This window comes from Canis lupus, chromosome 11 (genome assembly GCF_011100685.1).
Source record: "Canis lupus familiaris isolate Mischka breed German Shepherd chromosome 11, alternate assembly UU_Cfam_GSD_1.0, whole genome shotgun sequence".
Lineage (NCBI taxonomy): Eukaryota > Metazoa > Chordata > Mammalia > Carnivora > Canidae > Canis > Canis lupus.
In genome coordinates, this window is record NC_049232.1 from 2,458,549 (window position 1) to 2,481,872 (window position 23,324).

Consider the following 23,324-nt stretch of genomic DNA (forward strand, 5'->3'; position numbering starts at 1 on the left):
GTCGAGTCCCACATCAGACTCCCTGCATGGAGCCTGCTTCTCCCTCTGCCTATGTCTCTGCCTCTCTCTCTCTCTCTGTGTCTCTCATGAATGAATAAATAAAATCTTAAAAAAAAGTGTGGTCTGTGCGCCCCTGTGAGCCCCATGATCCTTTCAGAGGGTCTGTGAAGTCAAAATTATTTTTATATTAGTAATAATACATCATTTGTCTTTTTCTTCAGGTTGACATTTACCCTGGTGGTATGAAACAATGGTGGGGGAAAGCTGCTTTTGCCCTAACTCATATCAAGGTAGTGGCTCCCAAATGGTTTGGATATCATTGTATTCTTTATACTCTGTACTCCAGGGTAAGAGACAGGAATCATTGTTACTTAAAAATACCCTTGGGGCACCTGGGTGGCTCAGTCAGTTAAGTGTCTGTTGCTCAGGTCATGATCCTGGGGTCCTGACATGGAGCCCCACATCGGGCTCCCTGCTCAACAGGGAGTCTGCTACTCCCTCTCCCTCTGCCCCTTCTCCCTGCTTGTGATCTCTCTCTCTCTGTCTCAAATAAATAAATAAAGTCTTAAAAACGAATGTTCTTGAGGAAGAAGTAAAAAGTTTTGATTTTATTAGATCTTGACCCTTGAGTGCATGACTTTTTGGTATTTTGTGTCACAAGTTGGGAGGTGCACAGAAAGCATTTGTTACATTCTGAAACACAACAGTGATCTTGAGGAAAAGTATCTGTACAGTTGCTTGAGTTGTAAGCTGAACTAACCACTTTTTTCACAGAATACAATTTTTACTTGAAAGATTGACAGATATACTGTGGTTTTCAGATTTGGATATTTGAAAGACATTCTTCTGAAAATGAACAAAGTGAGCCTTCCTCTTCAAGAGAAATGACTGATAATATTTGTGGTCAATGGTAAAATTTGAACTTGCAAGCAAACACTAGAATTTTGGGAAATGTGTACCAGCTGCTGTGACTTTAAGAGCTGCTCGATACTTAAAGGCTCTTCTGAGGAGATTAATAATGATATTAATAAATGTGACTTTTGATATTGTTTAAAGAGACCTGTCAACATTTGGAATATATGCATGGCTCAGTGAACCAACATTTTCTGAATGATCATGCATCATATTTCTGTTGGGAAAGACAGGTCTTCCACTGTGGCTGTCTCCCACTCCTTATGGGCTAGGACTCATGTTGCTTGCTGTGGAGTTGTGTGCTGTGAGTAATGAAGTATTTTTTTCTTTGACCCAGGGATCTCATGTCTTTTGCCAGCATCTGTGAAACAGTAACAAGTTAATCTATTAGCTTGTAAGTAGAGTAAAATCAGATCCCTGTCCTTACAGTTATAAAATCATAATGAGCAAGAGACCCATTCAAAGTACAAGATAAATGAATGAATTTTATTTTATTTTATTATTTTTTTAAAAAGATTTTATTTATTTATTCATGAGAGGCACAGAGAGAGAGAGAGGCAGAGACACAGGCAGAGGGAGAAGCAGGCTCCATGCAGGGAACCCGATGTGGGACTCCATCCGGGTCTCCAGGATCACGCCCTGGGCCAAAGGCAGGCGCCAAACCGCTGAGCCACCCAGGGATCCCCAAATGAATGAATTTTAATGGAATAGAATAAAAGAAGTTTATCACTGGGGTCCCAGAGTTCACAAGACAACCAGGGGCTCCTCTTAGGGGGAGGGGATGAAGTGCAGACTCCCTGCATCCCTCAGAATGAGGAAGTGCCTCTTTGACTTTGCACCCTGAGTGCTCACTCACTCTCCCTCTGGCCTTGGCAACTAATCTTTAAGAAACTGATACTTGTAGAGTTCTGGTGTAGTATCAAGTAAGAAGATCCATTATTCCTGAGAAGGCTATTAAAACACATTTCTCTTTTTCTATTCGCATCTCGTGGGAGTCTAGAGTTTGTCCTTATACTTCAACCAAACAACACATCACAGCAGACTGAACAGGCAGGAACAGAGATGAGAACCCAGCTGTCTTCACTTAATCTAGGCATTAAAGAGATCTGCAAAACTGCCAAACAATGGCATGCTTTGCATTACATTTTTTGGTTTGTCTTGGAAAATATAATTAGCATTTATAAAAAATGTGTTATTTATATAAGCATGCAAATGAGATTATTATTTTTTAAGTGAATTGATGAATGGATGCTTTTAAAATGTCTCAGTTAGGGATCTCTGGGTGGTGCAGCGGTTTAGCGCCTGCCTTTGGCCCAGGGCATGATCCTGGAGACCCGGGATCGAGTCCCACGTCGGGCTCCCGGTGCATGGAGCCTGCTTCTCCCTCTGCCTGTGTCTCTGCCTCTCTCTCTCTCTCTCTGTGTGTGACTATCATAAAAAAGAATGTCTCAGTTAAAAATAATAAAAATTGACAGACATAACTCACATGAGCAAAAACTCTTTGGGGGTTCTCAATATTTTTTAAGAGTGTAAAAGGGTCTTGAGACCCAAAAAGTTTGAGAACTGCTGGTTTGAATATTTAACAGTTACAAATTGAGCTAACAAATTGGTAGATAAAATATGTTCTGTCTCCAGCCTTGAAAAATATATCTTTAAAATGGCCTGGAAAGCCAGATTTGAATTTAGTATTCTTGGAGTCCTCAGAGTTCTGTGCTGGAATGTGGAAGAGGGGGAGCCACCTTTTTCTTCTTACCCCAGGCTCCAGGACTCCTGAAAACAGATGATATTTGGTCATGCCTTAGGCCTATTGGTGGTTCACTCTCTAGGATAGGTCCATGCAAGAGACCTGTGCTGGATCGTGAAGTGGGCTTGGGCTGTTTGTACAGGGAACTGTGAAGTCTGGGGGGGGGACCCAAAACATGGTCCAGAGGGTGAGAGAGTGGACTCTGGGTGAGCAGCTCCCCTTGATCCTGTGACTACCTCATTGTATGAAAAGGGGCATGGCTAGGAGAAGGTCTGAAAGGAAGGCACATCGTAAGTTCTAAAGGAGGGTGCTCTTCCTAGCAGCTGTTATGATACTTATTCCATGGCATAAAGGCTTGCTGATTGAATGGAAGGTTCTAGGTCAGCACTGGAACTTGTGTTCTCTGTATCTGCCACCAAAGCCCTTAGTGATTCTGGTCTTCCTTTTTTTGAGTGTAAGACAAAGGAGGTTGGGAGAGTGCTCTCCTGGGGGGTCATGTTCATTACAAGAGTCTATGATTTCTGAGTTGCTGTTGAGACCTTGACAACTTTTGAATGGATTTAACTGATCAGTTAGAGGAAAATGTGCTTTTTAAAAAAATGAATAAAATGTTTATCAAAGTTTCTTTCTTAAGTGATGTTGCTGTCTATTTAGCCCAGGAGCCAAGGGAGATAGGCTCATGCTAAATATGAAAATAAGACTACTTCTCTCCTGCTTAAGCATCTTTCATATTGCTCAAAGAATATATGTATGTTTTTAATCCAGAGCATTTTACTTGTTTATTTAAAAGATTTTTATTTTTAAGTAATCTCCACACCCAACGTGAAGCTTTAGCCCCAACCCCAAGATCAAGAGTCATCTGCTCCATCAACTGAGCCAGCCAGGTGCCCCTAATCAATTATATTTTAATCAGTTACATTTTCAAAGTGAGTTTTATTTTATTTTTAAAGATTTTATTTATTTATTTATGAGAGACACAGAGAGAGGCAGAGACATAGGCAGAGGGAGAAGCAAGCTCTTTGAAGAGAGCCCAGTGTGGGACTTGATCCAGGTACTCCAGGACCACGCCCTGAGCTGAAGGCAGATGCTCAACCGCTGAGTTACCCAGGAATCTCTCAAAGTGCATTTTAAAGGGTACAATCATCATACAAGCAGCTTTCAGAAAATAGCTTGTAAGTGTAATTTTTATGAAATGGCCATTCAGTCCCACTAATTTTTACCAAATTTTCATATAAATGTTACATAGGACATGCAGGACCTGAGGGCAATGTCTGGACATGGTCTGTTATTGTTAAGAAATACTTTGTGAAGCCTGTTTTGTTGAATTCAATGTGGGTGAAAACAAGGAAATAAAGAGCACCGACTTAGCTTCAAAAAAATACTCTCTCCTAAGAAAGTATCTATCCATCCATCCATCCATCCATCCATCCATCCATCCATCCACCCTATCCATGCATTCATCCATCTATTTATTCCATCCATCCATCCATCCATCCATGCATTCATCTGTCATATATTCCAACCATCCAACCATCCAACCATCCATCCATCCATCCATCCATCCATCCATCCATCCATCCATCCATTTGTTCCATTTGTCCATCCATCCACATGTGCATCCAGCAGATATTTGAGTGTTGGCCTCTGAGAGAAGCTAAGCCTGTAATAAGTCATGAAGAGACAAAGTGGTGGGTGATTAGAAACCCAGGGATGGGTAAATCAGCTCTGCCCTGGCCCCCTTCCTGACAGTTTAATAAAGGAAGTCACTGCAGCCTGACAACAGTAGGAGGAGAGAGACCTGATCCCTTAGCCACAGGAGCAATGCGGTTATTAGTTCACCAGGGGAAAAAAAAAAGTCAGAGTCATGTGACTAGGAGCAATATTAATTTCTCATATAGATTCAATAACAGAGAATGAATCTTCACTCTGCAACAAGACTTGGCTTTGGATGTTTTTGAACTGAGCAATCTGCATCCCAGAGAGGAAGACCCCATAACTCTGCCAACCCAGAACTATCCCTAACCCTAGAGTGAGCAGACCATGAGGAAAATACTTCTCTGTTTTTCCCAAGGCAGGGAATGCCCAATGGTGGCTGAGCTTGGGTCTCTGCCACTTACAAGAGGGGGAGGGTTGCATGTAAGGGCGTGGGGTATACAGATGAACCAAGCTTGAGACACAGACCACCTTGGGGCCAGGAAGGTGAGCTCTGTCTCCTCTTAACTCAAAGGGAGGATCCCCATGGAATGGTGGAGTGTCCACCTCCAGGGAAGGGAAGCTGGGAGAAGATAGCACGTGTTTACTTCCCGGTCACCCATGGGATCTGCTGCCCATCTCATCCTTGGATCGCCAACTTGCCTCTAGGACTCCCTGCTCCCTCCCATTGCTAATAAGATGGCACAGCTTGTTCTCCATGTTGGGGTGGATTTTTGCACCAGCTGTTGCCACACCCTGGAGACCTGGCTCTTTCCCCTGTGTTAGGCTACCTCGTGTAGTTGGAGAGCAACTTTGGCTCCTCCTCCTGTTCCTTTGGGCAGGGGTCCTGTCAGACCTTCTGTCCGCTCATCCCTGCGGTGCCACAGCCTCAGCAGGGAGATGTGATCAATAGGTAGCAGAGTGTTGGCTGCAGTTCTCCCAGACCGGAGGCTCGTGCTTGACGTCCCTTGCTGCTTAGTATTTACCAAGTAAAAGTCATTGCCCTGGAGACGTGGAGTTTATTGACACTGAAGGATGAACGCTGTCTGGTCTGCAGGTCTGCAGATAAAGCCTCTTGTGTTTCTGGGCAGAGTCTCTGGGAGAAGATGTTGTGGCTCTGAAGGCTGGCAAAGGGACCAGCCCCTGCCCTGGTGTGGAGGAGCCAGCTTACTGGTGGCTGGAACGGCCTGGGCATGGGAGGAGGCAGGCAGGGCACACTTTGTGCTCTGAATGACATGGCACCTGGTATGTGCAGGGGTGATGCTGCTTGCAGGTTGCCCCGGATGGATAGTCCTAACTTCAGGACTCCTTTTCTTCAATTTCCTTTTATCTGGGACCCACACTTCCCTGTTGCCACCCCCTGTCTCCTGTGTCAGGCTCAGCCCTAGTTTCTGGGAAGGAGGGTTAGGGATGCCCTGGTCCCATACTTGGGGCATCTGCTGTTAGGATTGCTTTCGACTTTAGTGGTTGGGGCCCCACCCTGGGTCCCCTGAGCCCTCTACACTTCTGGGTATCTTCCTCCAAACTGTCTCAGTCTCCCTCTGGTGCTTGGAAGCAGCCAGGGCTGCCAGGGGTGCTGAGGTGGGGCACCTTCTCCAAGCCTGTGAAGGCCCTGGTTCCTATTTCTCCTCATTAGGCACTGTCTGACCCTGTAACCAGTGTGTGGGGTTGACCACATGCCTCAAAGAGCTCTGGAGACTCAGGCTGATGGTTATTCTGTGGGACCTGTGGTTGAGCGCTGGTTCCAGGAAGGTGGCCTAGTGAGTGAATGGCCGGTGTGGTCTTCCTTCCGTGGAATCATGTGATGTTGGGATGCCCGAATTGTGCTGACATGCTGATTTGGGGGTGACACAAATGGCTTACATGGACAGAGGCCCCATTAACTATATCTGTCCAAGACTTGTTGAATCACTATGTTGTACATCTGAAACTAATGTAACATCATGTGTGAACTCTACTTCCATAAAAAAGCAAGCAAGCAAGCAAGCAAACCACCCCCCCAAAAAAAAACCAACAAAATATATTTGTTCAGGGTCTGTAAGCCCTAGAGGCAGCCTCAGCAGCAGCAAACCACAAGCTACCTACTTGGTCTAGTAAACGTCCAACCAACCCGCTGCTTTCTTCCACCACCTGCTCCATTTCTAAGCACAACACAGGCAGACTGTTGGTAGCTTGGGGAAGGTGATCCCTCCCTCACTAACTTATTTCCTGCTGCCATCACCCTTCTTTTGATCAGAGGAATCCTGATGGCTTCCAGGCAGTTCATCCCTCCTAATGTCCAATTTCCTGGGAAGCTTCCTCTGGATGCACTCTTCTCCACACATCTCTGTACCTGGCACTGAGGGACCAAAGGACTGGGCACTGCCATGCCTCTGTGTCCCCGTGGCCATCGGCACCTGCCACCACCTCGGCCTGCATCTCTGGGCAGCTGCGTCCTCTGGGTGCTCCCTGTTGCCATGGCTAGCCGGCCTCAGACACTGGGTGCCAGTGAGGACAGGTTCCGTATATGCAGGGGCCATGGAGTGGAGGCTTCACATTGGTGACAGATGCTTCCTTCCAGACAGCAGATAAAGGTCGCTCCTAAATCCCAGAATAAAATCATCCACTTATCTGGAAAATGTCAGAAAGAAGAACGGCTGCCCTTAGCTGAGCTGAGCCCTGCAGGGTTTGGCAGAAAACTGAGGAGGGCAAGCCTCCTGCAAGGTGAGGCTTGGGAGAGTTTGCTCCCAGTTCAGGGAGGGAGGACGGGGTGCGGGGGGGGAGCTCCACTCCACCTGCAGGCCGAACCTGGGCCCCAGCTTGTTGAGGCTGGGGCAGGGATGTCAGGGAAGGTGGCAGCCACAACGGCAGTGGGGAGATGCACACGTACTCCTGATCTGGAGCTGGTCAGAAGAATTGTTTTGCTTGCCTCACCCACGGTGATAAATTGCTAACATCACATCAAAGGCAAGATATTCAGGATCTCTGAAGAGGGCTGCCCTGGGCTGACATCCTGCTGTTACATAGGCGGGAGCTGGGGAGGAGCGCCCCTTGGAGGGTCTTGTGCTCTCCTGCCCCCTGGGCCAGCCTGCCTCCCTCTCTGCTGGCCTGCCTGACTGCATGGGCATCCCAGCTGGGGGCTCAGTACTCAGCTGGAAGCCCTCCCCCGGGGCAGGCAGGCTCCAGGTCAGCCCACACATTCCCACCTCTGTGCCTTTCTCTCGAATGGCTCCCTTTCTGGACCCCTCCTGTCTTGTCCTCTCTGTGCTGCCTGCTTCTCACCACTAACACAGCTCTGCTTGGTTTCCAGGAAGTGTGTGTGGGGGGTTTCCTTGCCTCAATGCCAATCGCACCCACCTCTGGCATCTCTTCATCTATGCATCTTGGTCCTGAGTTGGATCATGCCAGGAGCCCCACCCCTCCTCGGGTCTTCCACACCTCAGTAGATGCAGGAGAATCTGAAATGCCACACCATCCCCTCCTGCCCAATGCCCTGACCACAGGTGGTTGCCCAAGTCAGCAGATGCCCCATCACTGGCTCCTTGTAGCTCCCCTACTGGGATTGGTTGGGGGTGCTGGAAATCCCTAGACCAGGTTCCAAGAAGGCTGGCCTGCACGGAAGGTCAGGTGCCAGGAAAACGTTGTGGGAGGAATTGCTGTAGAAAGAGTTCATGTGCCTGTATCAGGCCGCTCGGGTTGGGTCCTTAAGCAATAGAAATTGACTTCTCCTGGTTCTGGAGGCTGGTAGCCCAACATTAAGGCATAGGCAGGGGTGGTGGCTTCTGAGGCCTCCTTCCTCCACCCGTGGATGGATGTGTGCTGTGTGGCTTCCCTCTGTCTTCCTTCTGTGCCCATCTGGGACCTAATCTCCCCTTCGGATCAGGACGCGATTCATGCATACGTGACCTCTTCTTACCTTAGTCACCTCTTTAAAGACCCCTTCTCCAAAGACAGTCACGTTCCGAGGTATTAAGGGGTAGGGCTTCACCATGAGGATGAGGATTCATCCCAAAACAGTTGTGATTAACAGTTGCAATCAAGCCAGTACTGGAACAGTGTGCTCACTCTCGTTTTGTTACAGATGGGGACGGAGAGGCGGAGAGGTGGGGAGGCACCTGGCTTGGCCCCGGGGACAGGGCGGGGCTGCTGATGGAAGTGAGTGGTCCTTCCTCAGGTCCAAGTCTGGGGCAAGCCCTGCTACAGACAGGGCTATGGAGCCTGGGCCCCCGCCGCAGGGCCAGGTAAGCCCTCCTGAGGGTCTTGAGCGAGGAGAAGCTTCCAGGTCCGGAGCCAGCACACCCCCCTGTGCCTAGAGGATCCATAGTGCCCCTGGCATGAGATCTCATAGCCTGCTGGGGTGGCAACAGGGACCAATCTGTCCTGCTAGGGTGGCAACACAGGAATGCTGTGTAGGTGGGACTGTCACAAGCAGCCAGCAGCCGCCACACCTGACCCCTAGGGACAGCGCAGGTGACAGGGTGCAGTCTGGTGGGGACGTCCTGGGTGGTCAGAGTGGTGTGGACAGCTGTGAGAGCAGGAGGGAGTTTGTGGGAAGCTGGAGGTGCTCCCTGAGCAAGGGGGGGCCACTGGCCACTGCCACTGTGGTCCCCCTATTGACGGTCCCCACCACTGACCTCATTCTGATGAGGTGGGACATGCCCTTGTCAGCACTCATGATGTGTCCTTGTGTCTCCATCACTCACCTTTCAAAACCCATAGCTCTGTGTGGACATTTGGGAGAAAATATCAGACTCCCTTCTCTCAAACTTTCAGATGGACATGTAGCTTTCACGAGAAAGATGCATTTCTATCATAATATAAATTAACACATATATGGGCACGTGTACTTATTAAGATTCAGAATGTTGTCCTGACCTGAAAGACAAGTGTTTTTATGAAGGATGGTGTGACGCCAAAGGCCCCCAGCCTGCATTTGGGGTTGGCATGAGATGCTGCCGGCACCAATTATTCACTGGATGCTCAAAGCAACTTCATGAGGCAGATCGCACTCTTATTCCCATTTTATAGACAAGGAAATTGAGGCCTGGCAGGGTCAAGCACCTTCCCAAAGTGGCACGGCTAGAGTGCCCACACCAAGCCTCAGCTACCAAGCTGTGCTGTGTGGGACAGTGGGGACACACAGGCCCCGGGACTCTGGGAGGGGGAGTCACTGCTGCAGCCGTGGTCTGGGCTCTATGGTGGAGCTTCCTCTGAAATGTCTGAGTGCAAATCCCAGCCTCAGGTTCTCATTTCAGGCTCCCGCAGACTCTCCTTGCACACCCCGGCCTTCATGCCAAAGTTCAAGCCAGCAGACAGACTTGATTAGATTTGACTTTATCCCTCGTTTTGAATTATTCATGCCTCTCTCCTAAATTCCCCAGGAATAATTTAATAACACACAGCAGCAGGAGGGCGCCTGGGTAGGTGGCTCTGCTACACGCTAACCCGTGATGTCTGCCCAGGACCATTTTCCTTTAAAGCAAATCCCTCCCTGAGCACTGAGGGCTTGAGAAGCCTGCCTCGGCAGCCCAGACCTCCAGGACCCTCCATTGTCCTGTGTCCCTGATCCCCAGCCTTGTGTCCTGTCTCTCTGCAGAGCTGTGCACAGCACCTGGCTGTGTCCGGGACCCCCAGGCTCTGCTTCCATCATCTGCGGTCTGGGCCACACTGCCACTGCCCCACAATGTATGGGATAAACTCTTCTAGCCACAGTGCTCTCTTGTTTCAGATGCTTCTGGAGCTACTGTCCTGTTTCTCTTGGGCAAAGGCCCAAACCTTTTCGCTTGGCATTCAGGGTCCTCTGCAACCCTGGCCTCTGGGGTCAGCCACATTCTCTTCCTGTTCCCCATCGTGGGGAGCTGCTTCAAGGGCTAGACCACCTGTGGGTAGTTGCCATCCTGCAGGGAAGGCAAGCCAAGCACACATGCCCGGGTGGGCTGACACCTTTCAGATCACCTCCTTCTCACAGCTCAGTGTGGCAAAGAGTTGTTCGGGGCACCAGTCCAAGGATCCTCAGGCAGTGGCTCCTGCCCTGTGGGGTTGCAGGGTCCTGGTCCTCCTGGCAAACACACCCTCTATGTTGTCTGCAGGGACTTTAGCTGTGTTGCCTGCTTGAGGGCAGCTCCTTCCTCAGGAGGAGCACAGGGCCCAGCCAAGGGCCACTGGCCCTGATGCCAAGAGTTGAGCCCAAGCCTGGGCCGTGGAGGGTGGGCAATGTCATGCACAAAGAGCAGAGACTTGGGGTGACCAGAGGCTGAATAGTGTCTCCCTCCCCCATTTTGTCCACATTCTAATCCCTGGAACCTTTGAATATTACCTTATTTGGTAAAAGGGACTTTGCAGATGTGATTAAGGATCTCGAGACAGGGAGATTATCCTGGATTATGAGGATGGCTCCAAATGTGATTAGCAAGTGTCCTTGTAAGAGGGGAGCTGGGGGAGACTTGAATGGAGAAGGAGATGTGGTGGTTGAAAACAGAGATAGGACGGCATTAAAGCAGGAGGGGCTTTTCAAAGCAAAGAGCGACACTGTGAAGACGGTGGGAGGCCACCAGAGGCCAGGCAGCCGTAGAAGCTGAACAACTTAAGGAAGTGGATTATTCTTCCCTGGAGCCTCCACAGGGAACCAGCCTCTCAATGGCTTGACGTTAGCCTAGTGAGACTGATTTTGGACTTCTGACTTCTAGGACCACAATAGAATAAATATGCATTGTTTTAAGCCACTGAATTTGTGGAAATTTGCTACAGTGGCCATAAGAAACAAGCATGGTGACTATGCTCAGGTTGAGCCAACAGTGTGGCAAGATCACATTATAAGCGGCAGAGAACTAGTACAGTGGAGGACATGATTGTCCTCTGTGCAATCCGCTGGGATGTCAGTGTTTGGACATCAATTCTGGACTCTTCATGGAGCGAGGGACAGAGACAATTTGGAGGAGACTGGCCACCTTTGGGGAGTATTTGTCCAGTCTATGTTCTCTGAGAACTGCTCCCCAACCCTCCCAAGGTTGGGTTGGCACAGCTAAGCTTATGCCATGTGGCCCCGTTGCCTTGGCCACACTTGGTCTGACCAGGGTGGACAACTGACCCCAGCTCAGTCAAACAACTGCTTTCTCCTGAGGATCTGTAATTGAAGCAGATTCTTGTTGAATCTGGGCTAGTCAATGAACCAAGGTCAAGCGAACTCAGGCCCCGGGAGCTGTCCTGCATCACACACTCAGACAAGTGGAGAACAGAGGCGCTGAGGGTGGTGTGCTATGAGCTGCCCCACGCGGGCACGCATTTGTTCGTGATAACCTCTCAATTCTTTCTTCTTTGCAATTTTTTATTGAGACACAATTCATCTATTAAGAAAATACACTGCAGGGATCCCTGGGTGGCGCAGCGGTTTGGCGCCTGCCTTGGCCCAGGGCGCGATCCTGGAGACCCGGGATCGAATCCCACATCGGGCTCCCGGTGCATGGAGCCTGCTTTTCCCTTTGCCTGTGTCTCTGCCTCTCTCTCTCTCTGTGTGTGACTATCATAAATAAATAAAAATTAAAAAAAAAGAAAAAAAAAGAAAGAAAATACACTGCATATATTAAAGCATACAACTCAGTGGGTCTTAGGATATTCACGATGTTGTGCAACCATCACCACTGTTTAATTCTGGAACATTTTCATCATCTCCAAGGACCTCCATGCCCATCCACAGTCCGAGTCCTCCTCCCTCAGCCCCTGGCAACTGCTCATGTGCTTTTCTGTCTCTATGGATTTGCCTGTTCTGGACACTTCCTATAAACAGGTTCACCATGTGGACTTTGTGGCTGGCTTCCTCCACTCAGCACAAGATTCTCGAGGTTCATTCATGTTGTCACCTGGTGAGCTTGGTGGTTCCTCTTGGTGGCTCCTCTTGGTGGCTCATACTATTCCCTTGGGTGGATAAGTTTGTTACTCGTTCATCAGCTGGTGGGCATCTGACTTGTCTCTCCTTTTTGCCTACTTTGAACAACACTGCTGCGGATGCCTGCAGACACGCTTCTAGGTGAGCGTCTGTCCTGTTCTCCTGGGTAGGTCCCTGGGGCCCGAACTGGTGGTTCTATGGTGACTCTGCTTAACTCCTGTCTCTCATCTTCTGAACATCTGTGAGATCCACAGCGCCATCTTCATTCTCATTTCTGACATGATTTTCTTGTACCTTCTCCATTTTTATCCTGCTCCAGCTCTGCAGGTCTTATCGATTTTATTTTGCTTTTTAAAGAACAAACTTTTGGCTTGGTGGGACCTTTTTACCTGTTGCCTGAAAAAGTTAGTTGGTGTCCGCTTATATTTTAATCACCTCTTTCCTTTCACAGACTTTGGTTCATTTTGCTGTTATTTCCAACCTTGTCTTTTGTAATACTTCTGTTCAAAACCGTGTTTCCCAGCAAGCATGGCGTCAGCTACAATCACCCAAACTTTGATAGCATTTTTCGTTACCACTCTGTTCAGTGTATTTTCTGACTCACATTGTGATACCACCCCGCCCTTTGATCCATGAATTAGTTCAAGATGTATTTTTCAGTTTTCAGACAGTAGGGCCTGGCCTCGATCCCTTGGTGAAGCTATCAGAATGTCACTTGGGGTCTTGGCTGCCTTCTCTGGAAGTAGCAAATGTATTTGTTTTCTTCCCTGCGTAACAAATCACAACAAATTTAGCAGCAGCTTACAACAGTTGTTCGTTAGCTCACAGGTGTGTAGGTCAGAGGACTGGGCTCTCTGCTTAGGGTCTCATTGGGCTGAAATCAAGGTGTCATATGGGCTGCCTCTCACCTGGAGCTCAGCGCCAGCTTCCAAGCTCATTTGGATCATTGGTAGAACTTATTCCTTGCATTTATGGGTCTGAGGTCCCTGTTTCCTTGTTGGCTGGCAGCCAGGGGCTGCCCTCAGCTCCTACAGGCTGCCTGTGTCTCTTGCCTTCTGCATCTTTCAGGCCAGCAAAAGAGACTCTCTCCCACACGTAGAATCTCCTTTGCTGGGAAGAAACTTGTCCCTTTTAAGGGCTCACCTGATTAGGTCAGGCCAACCAGGGATACTCTCCCTATCACAACATCAAGTGATTTGGAACATTAATCACACTTGCAAAATTCATTCCTCAGAAGTGGCTACCTGAATATTTGATGGAATAACCTGAAGAAGGTGTGTACACCAGCAGGGAGGGGTCCTGGAGCTGACTTCGAGTTCTGACTACCAACATAGGGTTTACCTCCTGGGCCTCCATCCTCTCTGAGGATCTCCCAACCTGGCTCAGGAATTCTTCATTATCTTGTTAGCTTTCTGATGCACCCTGACAGATTTAAAAAGATTTGGTCCAATTGTTCTGCTTTTTCCCAGTGGAATGGTTGATCCCAATGAATACTACTACTGATAGCAGAACCTCCTTTAATCCTGATTAAAACAACAAAACAAAACAAAAAAATCCCCCTAAACTCTCAGGAATAAAAGACAAATTCCTTAACTTGATAAAGGACATCTGTCAGAAATCTCAAGCAAATGTCATATCTAATGGTGAAATATTAGGCCAATTCCTATTGAAAGCCAGGATTGAGATAAATTCAAGTGCTTTTCATGGCTTCTAGTTGAAATATGGAGTCTTGGCAATAAAGAAGCTAAAATTGCAAAGGAAGGAAACAGAAACTGTCATTATTACAGTTAGATATGCCCCTCTATCTAGAAAATCCAAGAAGACTCAGTCACCTGTTAAATTACTGGAGTTAATTAGAGAGTCCAGCAATATGGCAAACCAGATCGACACGAAGAGTGGTAACGTTCCTCACGGCAGCAATAACTAGAGATGTGATAGAAACACATCATGCCAGTTACATGAGCTTCAGAATCTGGAAAATACCTGGGAATGAATCTGGCCCAAAGTGGGAGGATTCAAATGTTGGGAATCACAAAACCTCTATGAGGAGCACAACAGAAAATCTCAGTCAATGGTGAGAAACATCTACTCAACTTCTATCCTGAAGACTTCTTGCTCCTCAGGGAAATCGCAGCCAAAATCTCAGTAGGGGGAATTTTTCATGAAGTTCCTTAACCTGACCCCAACATTCATAAGGAAGACATCACAGGCAAGATAAATAAAGTGCTTCTGATGAAGAATAGTATTGGGTTCTCCCAGAATTCTGGGATCTCTAGAGCTTGGAATCGTGTGGTGTCGGCATGAGAACCACAACAGCCCTGGGGTTGGGGTTGATGATCCAGAATGATCTAGAATGATTTGTGCATACAGCCTCTGGGAATTCAGTGCAAGAAAAGGTAGCATTTCCACTCCGTGGGAAGATCATTTTCCTTTCCTTTTTTTAATAAATAGGGAAAATTGGCTTGTTGTCTCGGTCAGGGCATACTCAAGAAAGGAGAAGAATATTTAAAATAGAAGGGGTTACCTGGGTGGCTCAGTGGTTAAGCGTCTGCCTTCAGCTCAGGATGTGATCCCTAGGTCCTGGGATTGAGTTCCGAATGGGGCTCCCTGCTCAGTGGGGAGTCTGCTTCCTCTTCTTCCCTTCCCCCCACTCATGTTCTCTCTTACTCATGTCTCTCTCTCAAATAAATAAAATCTTTAAAAGAATAAAATAAAATAGAAGGAATGGATACAGGGTACTGGTTGCACAGGTGATGGGAGAGCGGAGAAGCCAGCAGGGGCCAGAGAGACAGCCCAGCCCGCCGAGGTGAGGGGACACAGTGGGTTGGGGCCAGCCAGTGGGGGTTGGGAGCATGGTGGGCTTACCCAGGGACAGCTGGAGTCATGGAGTGGGTGTGGTTCTTTCCAGAGAGGCCACCTGGGCAGAGTGGGGAGGGGCAGGAGCATGCTGGCTGTGCTTTTCTTCTGCCCTTCAATCCAGCCAGAAGCCAGGTGGCCCGTGGGGTCAGCTCCCTGTGCGATGGGGCTAAGCCAGGGCCCAGAAGGAGCCAGAGGCAAATGGGCCAAGATGGTGACCCACTCTCAGGAAAAATAAATAAATTAGATCTTACCTCATGGCTTAGGAAAAAAAAAAATCATATCAGTCAAAGACCTAACAGAAGAAACGAAAGAATAAAGTATTAAAGCGCGTAGAGAATACGGTTACCAGCTTGGTGCACATAATGCTATAAATAAAGGACACACCAGTGAAAAAAATCAACCACAGGGGCACCTGGGTGGCTCAGTGATTGAACGTCTGCCTTCAGCTCAAGTCATGTTCCTGGGGTCCTGGGATCGAGTCCCGCATTGGGCTCCCTACACGGATCCTGCTTTTCCCTCTGCCTGTGTCTCTGCCTCTCTCTCTCTGTGTGTCTCTCATGAATAAATAAATGAAATATTAAAAGAAAAAGAAAAATCAACCACAACGGAAGGCTACAGTGTATAATATGAAACCAAAAATCGTCTTTCTGACTACAGATGCCAGAAACAAATGTAACACATGGCAGACAAGGAGCAAAACTCTGTGACATATAAAAAAAGGACCAAGGATTAATACTAGGATATGTAAGCAGTTCTACAAATCAATAAAGAAAAGACAAAGCAAACCACAAGGAAGACCGGCAATTCCAAGAAGAGAAAATTTGGGAAATGCTAAGATGGGAAACTTCAAACATGCTGCTGGCGGACATCACTAATTATGGGGAAACTGCAAATTAAAACAAGAGTGTGAAGCCACGTTAGGTGAGTGCAAAGGATAAAGTGATAATTGCTGACATGAATATGCGATGGAGACTAGAGCGTGCCTCTATTCCTCACGTCCTGTTACTCAGTAATGACCAGACTCCACACTTTAGTTGCTCCCAGAATCAAGGCTGAGACTCATGTTCTCCTTTGCAAGCAGGTGTGGCCACATGATTAGGTTCAGGCATTGACATGTAAGGAGAAGGGTGGAGGGGCAATTTCTGGAATCTTCCTTGAAAGATAGCCAGTGGGTACCGTTCATCCCTTTCCCCTTATCCTTTCCTCCTTCCTGAGGTTGGGAATGCAGCTGTGTTGGCTGGAACTGCAGCATCAGTCAGAAGATCTAGGGAAAGGAGGCCAGGCAGGATGGAGCCACCAGCCAGGTTCCTGGGAACTTTGGGTGAGCAGAGCTGCTAGGAAGCCCTAGCTTGCCCACCTCTGGCCTTTCATACAAGAGATGCCTACACTTCTATCTGGTTTGTTTTCAGTTCCTGTTACTCTTAGCCAAATTGATTCCTAGTTGGTACAGGGCACAGATGTTTTGGACTGAATTGTCCTATGTCCAATATATGAAATTCATATATACCTCAAAATGTGACTGTTCTAGGTAAGAATGAGGTCATGTGAGTGGGCCTGAACCCAGTATAACTGGTGTCCTTATGATGAGAGGAGATTAGGACACAGATGCACCCAGAGGGACAACTACGTGAGAAGGTGGCCATCTATAGGGCAAGGAGAGAGGCCTCAGGAGAAACTAACCCTGCTGACACCTCGATCTTGGACGTCTGGCCTTCAGGACTGTGTGGAAAGAGATTTCTATTGTTGAAGCTCCTCAGCCCTTGGTACTTGGCATGGCAGCCTGAGCAGATGATACAGGTATGCTGGCGGGCAGCTGGGCTGCTGATGGCTATGAAAGTTGCTCCTTGTCTTCGATTGCACCCCTGGCACCTAGAGCTGCACTTGCGTGTGAGTCCACATATATGGCTCTTGGCTGCAGTGTTATCTTACAGGCTTGTGGGCAAACATGCAGGTACAGACACACACACACACACACACGCCCGTGCCACGGCCGACAGCCTGGCTTACCTTTGCAAACGGAGTGGTGGGCTTGGGATGCTCAAGGGTACCTACAGTTTTATTAGTAGCATTTCAAATGTTTTGCCAATGTCAAATAAATAAGCAGACTGCGACCTCTCCCCTTCCACTCAGAAGAGACCACTGGCATGCAGCCACCACCCTGCTGTCCTGAGCATTTGGGGCACTCTCTGGCTGGCTTGGCCAGAACTCGGGCACCGGCTGTCCCTTGTGTCCACAGGCTTTGGAGGGTTGGGAGCCTTTGATCCAGCAGGGAGTTGGGGCCCCAGAGCACTGGCCCCAGTTCTGCCCCCTGCACCCCTGTCAGCCTGTTACATCATCAGCCACGGGTCTTGCCGCCTTCTCGGCTTCCTTGTCCCTCCCAGTTGTGGAATCTGAGCCTCTGCCTTCCCTCAGACTCTTTCATTCTTCCCTTGGCATGCCTGTCTCTGGGCTGCCTCCGTGCCCCTCTGGCCTGGAGCGACTGGGTTCATGCCCAGAGAAGCGGGTGCATATTCCTGAAAGCTCATGGCAGGATTACAGCCCAGGGAGGGCGGCTGGAATGTCAAGTCGCTCACCAATGTCTAAGGGCTTCTGTGGCCAACTACAAGGAACCGACTGAGCCACACACAGGGGCTTCAAAGGGACTTTCTCAGGCCCCAGTCTTCCTTTACACACGGCACCAACTTTCGGAGTCCACAAAGAAGGCTTGTTGAGATTCAAACTCTGAGGGGGAGAATTACAGCCCACAGGTGGCTTCCAAGGTCTGGTCCTGAAATGGGCCAGGGGTCCTGGTTCAGGGCTGCCCTGTCAGCCAGAGAGTAAATTATGGGGTCAGTGGGGAGTGCTCCCATGGGGACAAGGGAGTAGGAGGTGCTCCCATGGGGAGAAGGGAGTGGGAAGTGCTCCCATGTGGATGGGGGCAGTGCTCCCTGTGTGGATCCCAGTGTAGACTAGGGCACTGCTCCCAATGTGGGTAGCTGGTGTGGGCAGGGACCTGTCACAGGTAGGGGGCTCTGACCACTCCTGCCATGCTTAGTTTAATGATAAATTACTCTCAGCAACTCACTTAGACAAAGACAATGGAAATCATCTCAAATCTCCTGCCAACCACCGGGAAAAGGAATGAAACAGAAAACAGCAGAAGAACCCATTCCCTCCTGTACCCCCTGGGCCTGGGTCTGGAGGGCAGGGGAGGAGGTGAATTGCTGGCTTTCTTGGTCCAGCCACTGTTTCTGGGGCGTTGTCCTGCTCGCTGTCTACACCAGGGTTGCGGGGAAGGAGGGGAAGAGGGCGTGCCTTAGGTGCCTCTGTACTCCTGCTGATCCTTCACTGAGCCTCAACCTACACCTTTCCAGAACTCTGGGCCAGGCCCCAGCTCACCAGGGCAGGAGGATTCAGCTAGCGGCACAGCCCCGGCCATGTGGGAGCATGAGCCCCGTTGGTCTGTGATGCCAGCATCCTGGACACCTTGGTCTGACAGGAGCCCCTGCTCTGTCTTTGGGCTCTGGCTGCAGGACTGGCCGCTACTGCTGTCCCTTGTGTTTGCCACAATACCCCAGCTTGCTTAACAGGGCCTGGATCTGGTCACTAGTGGAGCTGCACTCCGAGAAGAGCCACCAGCGTTTCCTTCACTGGACACCCTCCTCAGATCCACCTAAGACTCCAGTCTGCGATGCTGGGCGGGAGTTCCATCTCTCCAGTAGCCCACACAGCTCTTTCTGGTGGCATCCTGAGTGGCTGCCCTCTGTCCTCACCCCTCCACTTCCCCAGGTGGAAGGGTCTGCGCTTGGACTTGTGCCCCTGTGCCCAGGTGGGCTGTCATGGAGGTGCACGGAGCCAGGGCACTGGCTGGCCAGTGACAGTCTGGCTCCTGGACTTTGCAGTTTGGACAGTGAAGGTGGGAGCCTCCCTTGGATGGGAGATGAGGTGGGGAGCCAGTGTGGTTGTCCCTTAGGGAGATGGGGCAGTGGGCAAGAGAAGAGCTGGAAGCTGGGCTAGCTACCCAGAACTGCTCAGGAGAGCTGCTTGTCCAGCAGGCAGTGAGAGCCAGAGCCCTCGGGAGCCAGGTGGTGAGGACAGGCAGGGGCTGAGCAGCAGGGTGGGGGAGTGGGGGGCCCCAGAAGACTCCAGGAGTCCAGGGGGGCCAGGCACGCTAGGCTGCAGACCCTGATGGAAGAGCCATGGATAGGAGTCTGAGGCTAGGTACAGATCACCCGCAGCAGTCAGGGAGGCCAGCCTGGGCTCTCTGAGCCTTCACTTTCCCATCTGCAGAATGGGCTAACATTTACCATGGAGCTGGTTCGATGCTTCAATAAGCAAAAAGCTGTAAAGTGCCCAGCCCTAATCTGGGGCTTAAAGTGCCTGCCCAGCCTCTCAGCAGGGAAGACTATGGCTCAGAAATGAATTCTTCACAAGGGAAACCCAGGTCCCATTCAGGCTGGCCCTTTCCCTTGCCCTCCTCTGGCATCTGACCTTCTACCAAATGAATGTCTTGTATGTGTGTATGTTGTGTGCTGGCACGGTGCAAAGGGTGCCATCCACAGCATCTCCATCACCGCTTCTGCAGCCCTGGGAAGTGGGGACTGGAATGCTCCTGGGTTTATACATGGGACCCCCAAAGACCAGAGAGGCTCAGCACTCCACTCATGGCCAAGCTGAGTGTGAAGGCCAGCCCAGCGCACAAACTTATAGCACATGGAACTTGGTCTTGAGACACTGAGGTCAGGGTAGGCCAGGAGGGGCCTTCAGAGTTGGGGGTGGGGCTCTACACAGTGTGTCCTGGGAGGAGGAGGAGGGGAGGGGCCCAGGAAATGTGTGCTTGAGGGCAGGAAAGGGAGGGGCCTCTGGATCCTCTGAGGTCCTGGGAGAGGCTCAGACCCCGCAAGTGATTTATTTTTCCTTGACAACTAATTATTTGGAGATCCCATGGTTTAGTAGGGTTCATGGACGTGTTGGAGGGCCCGGGAGTGGAGTTCGGGCATCCCTCCTGTGTTGTTCTGCTCCAATCTTGTTTGGAGGCTTGCACAGGGAATCGTAGGTTCCTGAGCTCAGGGCAGGGGGTGCTGACTTAGGGGAGACCCCCGTGGGGGTGTGGCCGGGCCGGAGAGACTGGAGCCCACAGGGAGACCCTGCATGTGAAAACACAGACAGAGGAAAGTCCTACCTGCCCATTCCCTCGTGTACCTACTCCGTTCCCCCATCAACCACCCTCTTCTCAGCCTCCCATGGGTCCGCTGCGTTCCTTTAAGCACACCCACACCCACACCCACATGCACACACGCGTACACGCGCACGCGCGCACACACGCAGATGCTGCGCCCTATTCTCCCTCTGCCTCCGGCGTCCTCACATCTCAGGTAACTACTATATACTTACTTAATAATGCGCCCTGCAGATCTTCCCAGACGGATACCTAGAGTACGTCCTCGTCCTTTTTATAAATAGCTGCTGCATCCGGCAGGGGACTGGCAGGAAACAGATGGCTCACTCAAACTGGGCAATTCGAGGAGCGTTTACTAAGAAGGACTCTTCGGGGAGGCGTGGGCAGGAGGTAGTGAAGTCACAAGGGGCGGCCCTTATCCTTACTGCCCGAGCTTTGAGCGAGGGGGCTTGGGGACGAGGGAAGGAGGGAGACGGCCAGCGGGGGTGCCGGGGCAGGAGCCGTGACCTCCGGTCAGGAGTGCAGTTGGCCAGAGATGTCTGTACAGGGGGATCAACACCTCTGCTCTCTCCTCCTGGCCCCTGCCCCATGGCCGAACTGACCTGAAGTCTGAGACAACGGTGGCCCCTCACGCAACCGCCTCCAGAGGCCCGAGCAAGGTGAAGGGTGGATCCAGTTCAGGTTGCTGTGCCATGCACATTCTTTTTTTTTTTTTTTTTTAATATTTTATTTATTTATTTCAAAGAGAGAGAGAAAGAGAGAGAGAGAATGCACACATGAGCAAGAGTGGGGGTGAAGAGTAGGGGGAGAGGGAGAAACAGACTCCTCAGTGAGCAGGGAGCCCAACACAGGGCTCTGTCTCAGGACCCTGGGATCATGACCTGAGCCCAAGGCAGACGCTTAACTGACTGAGCCACCCAGGCACCCTGCACATTTTCTTCTTCTTTTTTTTTTTAAATACATATTTCCACTTAGATTTCTCATCTGTCGCTCTCAACATTTAGGCATATATCTAAAGGATACATTTGCAGAAGTGGAATTGCTAGGTCAAAAGGTTAATGTACTTGCTGTTTTGATAGTCATTGCAGAGTCTGTGGGGTGATATCTCTTCCTACATAGTTTTTACCAACAAAGGGGTGCTGTCAAATTTGCATTTCTGCCAAGTGGATAGTGAGAAGCCACTGCAGGGCTAATTTGCATTTCTCTTAATTTGCATTGTTTATGTCTGAGGGCCTTCTGTATTTCACTGTCCTCGTTCTTCATCATTTTTTTCCTATTGCATCATTGGTCTTTATCTCCTTAGTTTCCAAGAGCTTTTTGTATATTAGGGATATTAGCTCTCTGACAGTGATCTGAGTTGTAAATATTTTTTTCCCACTTGGGTCTTTTGACTTTGCTTACAGTCGCTTTTGCTTCACAAGGTTTTGATCTATCCATCTTTTACAGTTGTTAAATTACGCCTCATAGTTTGAAAAGCCTTCCTTTGCTTCAAGATTGTAAAGCTCAATTCTTCCCATACTTCTGTGGCTTCATTTATACATTTAATTTTTAATTCATTTAGAGATTATCCTGATTTATGGTGTGAGATATCTAACCTGCTCTTTTTCCCCAGAGAGCTACAGTAATGCTCCCTCCTGCTAGAGACCCTTCTGGTCTGCTGTCCAGAAGCTGTCAGCATGATCCTTCTAGAATATAAATCTGTTAGTGACATTTCCCTGACTAATGCTGCTCAAGGACTCCCCAGGATGAAGTTCAAACTCAATGGCCTGGCATCCTTGGCCTTCTGTGGTCTGGCCTCAGTTTACCCCAGCCCATCCTCACAGAGGCTTCCTTCCCACCCCTCAGCCTGCAGGTCTCAAGGTCTGCGTTATGTTCCCTGGGAAGACCCTCCTGTCCATGGGTCTGGACTGGGGACCTGAGGGCTGCCAAGTGTGTAGCACAGCCAGTGCCTGGCGCATGGGAGGACTTGATTCTTGTCTGAAGAAATTTAAGCCTAGAAATCAGGACAGCGGCAGTTGATAGAGAAATAAAGTGTTTTTCAGGAACATCCCTGAATTCATCCCTTGGCACTGAAATGCTCTTAGCCTCTGAAGGGCTTAAGGATGAGTGGGCGCTGAGCCAGCCCTGTAGACAACCGAAATGAGCCCAGGCAAAAGCTTCCATAATGCATATGCCGTGCCGCCGGTCCCTAGAGATCCATGAAAGGATGGATTATGTTTTCAGCAGGAAGAAAAGAAATTTGTCATCTCCTCCAGCACTGGGAGCCAAGGTCACCCAGACTGCAGACTCGCCTTCTTGATGACACCTCAGCCATCAGGAGATGCTGGGGCCGGGCTTGGGGGTCTCAATGCCAGGGAGGCAGGTGCTGCTCAGCGTCTTGGGTTCCCCAGAGGGTCACCAGAACAAGTGAGAAGGGATCCAGAGCATCTCCTCTGTCCATTCTACCTCCTCCCACGGGGGCTTCTCCAATGTGCAGACTCTTCACTCATGGTGGCAGCGTCTCCAGGGAACCGTGACTCCCATCCACCCCCGTTCTTGGTGCTGCTGGGGTCCCCATCATCCTCCCTGTGGGCCGTGCTCTCATCTCTCCCACAGGGTGGGTCGCCAAAACACAGTGAGCAGAGAGCATGGCCTAAGATGGTTAGTGCCGGTCAGACAGTACTGGGATCTAGTCTTAAAGTCTCAACATTACTGTCATTGAATCACCCCTTACCCCTCTTCCTTCTTGTCTGTCATCTCCAGGTGTTTCACCCTCCTCCCCACTCAGCCTTGGCTTCTTACAGGGAGCACTGAGCTGAGAGTTTCAGTGGGGAAGACGCTGCTCTGTTTCTGAGGCTTGGTTTACTCAAGAGAGCTGACAGTTGCAAGGCTCCAGGTCTGGGCCACAGGTCTGATGCTCAAAGCAGCTGGCTGATAGAAGGGGCTGCCCCTGGTGCAACAGACTCCCCAGGGGTACTTGCAGATGGAATCCAATTTGGCCCAGGAGCCACAGCTGGGCAGTAGGTGCTCAGTGAACATTGTTGACCCGGGAGGTCCTTAGGTAGAACACCGTGGCTGAGCCTGGAGCTCGAGGAGTAAAGCTAACAGCTGGTGTAGAC